The following is a 2,975-nucleotide window of genomic DNA, read 5'->3' on the forward strand; positions in this document are numbered from 1 at the left end:
CGAATCAACCTCCACAACCCTTTTTCGCTGAATCGGAAAAAAACAAGACTTCGGCAATCTTGCGAGAACAAACAAGGAGGAATAACGTGTCTAACATAGACGTCGTTAACATTATTGACCAAATTCATTATAGTTGGTGGTCCGATTGACCGAATAACGTTTTTCAATTAATTGTGGTTTTGGTTGAGATAAAAAAGTCAGTGTCACAAGCGGGATTCGAACCCACGACCTTCGGCTTGACACGCCGCTGCTCTACCACTTGAGCTAACGTGACCTTGATCCACTCGGACACCAACCTCCCATCCCAACCCCACCTTTTGAATTTTCCCTCCTTTTTGCCATTTTTCAAATGTCGTGTAATCTATTCGATTCTCGGAGATTACACGACATTTGAAAAACGGTAAAAAGGAAAGAAAATTTTAAAGGTGGGGTTGAGGTGGGAAGTTAGTGTCCGAGTGGATCGAAGTTCCGATAGCTCAAGTGGTAGAGCAGCGGCGTATTTAGCCGAAGATCGTGTGTTCGAATCCCGCTCGTGACACTGACTTTTTTTTATCTCAACCAATACCTTATATAAAGATTAATTAATTGAAAAACATTATTGATCAAATTGCAAAAAAGTTCAGGCTTGGATCTTAGTTCAGGAACTGAGGTCGGAAAAATATGAGAAACGGGAGAAACAGGAGGTTCTTCTGTTAGTTTAGGTTTAAAGAGAAAGAAAGATCTTTTTCGTTATATTACAAAAGCAGACATACAATACATTACGGAAAAAATTATATCAATAAAAAGAAATAACATAAAGCCGATAAAATAGTTCTTTTTATGGAGGTTCATAACAGAGGAGGTCATATTAACCACGGTGTTAAAAAAAAGCCCGTTTGCAAGTAAATTCAGTGCCTCTGGATTCGAACCCGAGATCTTAACTCCTAACACGTTCTTTACTGCACTGATTTGTAAAGACACTCCAAAAAATAACGGCATTTTTGTTTTAATTTTGAAATCGATGCAAGTTTATAAATGACCCTTAATTAAAATTTTGCTGATAAGAATTGCCTTTTTTAAATTTTGGGGATGTCGTTCCAAAACGACGTGTGTACATGGGTGAAGTCAGGTTAGGCAAACCAGCAATATCTATTTTTACCCGCTCATTATTTACGTACGCTCGTCCGTATATTATGAAAAAATTGACTAATTGAAGTAATAATTATATATATATACTTAAACATGCATTTGCTTCGTCCAAAAAACTAAAGTTTGGCGGGTTACAAAAAAACAATATATGTATATATATATATATATACAGGGTGAATTGCTACTCGTGCTACAAACTTCTCCAGTAGATTCTTCACCCTAAAATGAACAAAAAAGTTCATATTGTCCATGGTCCGATTCTCAACCATTTCAGAGTAATTTCGCTTTTTATCGATTTTGNATATATATATAAGAGACTTCAAACACGCAATACCAGAACACTTGATTCCCATCTTAAAAAACTATTTAGACACATTTAAAGCTCAGAATCTGTTGGGACCAGCGTCATTCTGCGCAGAATTAGAGAAAAATTAGAGTCTTCAAACAGCATAAGGGAGATTAGCGGGCTGTAAGTTCGTGAAGGCAACTACATCAAAACACATGATTTAGAACAATCAGATAATTACCTGAAACACTTCTCAACCACGGAATCTCGTAGGACAAGTTTCATTCTGCGCAAAAACCTTTGTAGTTTAATTTAAAAAATAAAATGGTAAACTTATGAGTATATATCTGCGAGATATATCCCAGAGTATAATAAACAAGCTTCTTTATAGATTTAATGATACAGGGGGAAAATTTATAAACGGGATTTTTTATCATCTGTGTAATTGTGTAACTCGTCTGCTTTACAAGAAAATTATAAAGAAAGGTATGGGTACAAATAGAAGCGGTTAGCAATGTAATTAATGAAAATGGGGGTTAAATCCGGCCTGACCCACCCCTTGGGAAACGCTCGTTGGGAGTCGGCTAATAGAGGCGGCTAGGGGCGGGCAATGCGACCTCTCTATGCTGTGGTGAAAGCAATCTGTCTAGGGGAGGCAACCCTAAATTCAAACAGGACCCTTCTCGGATGGAGGTTTGACAGAGGTCAGCAACTCCGACTCTCTAAAATATCGGAACAAAATATTTTAGCTTTAAAACCCACAGGGAGCAAAACGCAAAAAATAATCCATCGTAAGGACGCCTCTGGGGCGTCCACCACAACCTCTCAGTAAAACAATCTCAAAGAAGCTGTAATTTTCCTTTCCACTAAGTCAACTTAGAACAACCTACTTTACTATTGAAAATTGTCAATTGTAAAACCTATTCTCAACCCTAAAAATAGCTCAGCATCTTCCGATGACATATCGCCCCATCAGTTTGCTGCCATAAGTGGGCAAAATCCTTGAAAGTTACATTCCATTCCATCAATTCTGGTTTATACGACCCCAATCTACAATTCTACAATGCCCCCAATTCGATCCCAACTCAAGGACATGTATTCACTTATTACTTTATAAATCCCATCTGTCCGTTCAAGCTGAAATACATACCATCAACATTTGTGCCGTTGACAATCTTAAAAGAGGTTATGCTGAGAAAAAAGATAAGGATATGATAAGATCGGATAGTCAAACAGCTATTAAATTATTAGCATTTTAAAAAATCACATCAACCAAGTCAGTGAATGCATCCAACATCTCCAAAGCCTGGGGCAAACAATTTGATTATATCTTGGGTACCACGTCACAACGGAATTTTGAGTTACGAAGAACAAACACACAGACCAGAGAAGGGTCTATAAGACGATACATGGACTCTGAACCTACTCTTGGGATGACCAAAGCAACCACAGAATCCGCCATCACAGGATGGATCAAAATAAAACAAAAGGAGAAGCGGATAAATTCCTAGGAGCTCTAGATACAATATACTTACGATAAAACAATCCTTACCACTCCTAC

General features: G+C 37.7%; 1 non-coding gene across 1 annotated transcript; it reads right to left on the reverse strand.

Moving 5' to 3' along the window:
- Positions 1-201: 201 nt before the first annotated feature.
- On the reverse strand, positions 202-274 carry Trnad-guc. Its single transcript has one exon. It is a non-coding gene; the product is annotated as a tRNA-Asp (tRNA).
- Positions 275-2,975: the final 2,701 nt, after the last annotated feature.

This window comes from Cimex lectularius, unplaced genomic scaffold (assembly GCF_000648675.2).
Source record: "Cimex lectularius strain Harlan isolate CLEC.00 unplaced genomic scaffold, Clec_2.1 scaffold480, whole genome shotgun sequence".
Taxonomy (NCBI): domain Eukaryota; kingdom Metazoa; phylum Arthropoda; class Insecta; order Hemiptera; family Cimicidae; genus Cimex; species Cimex lectularius.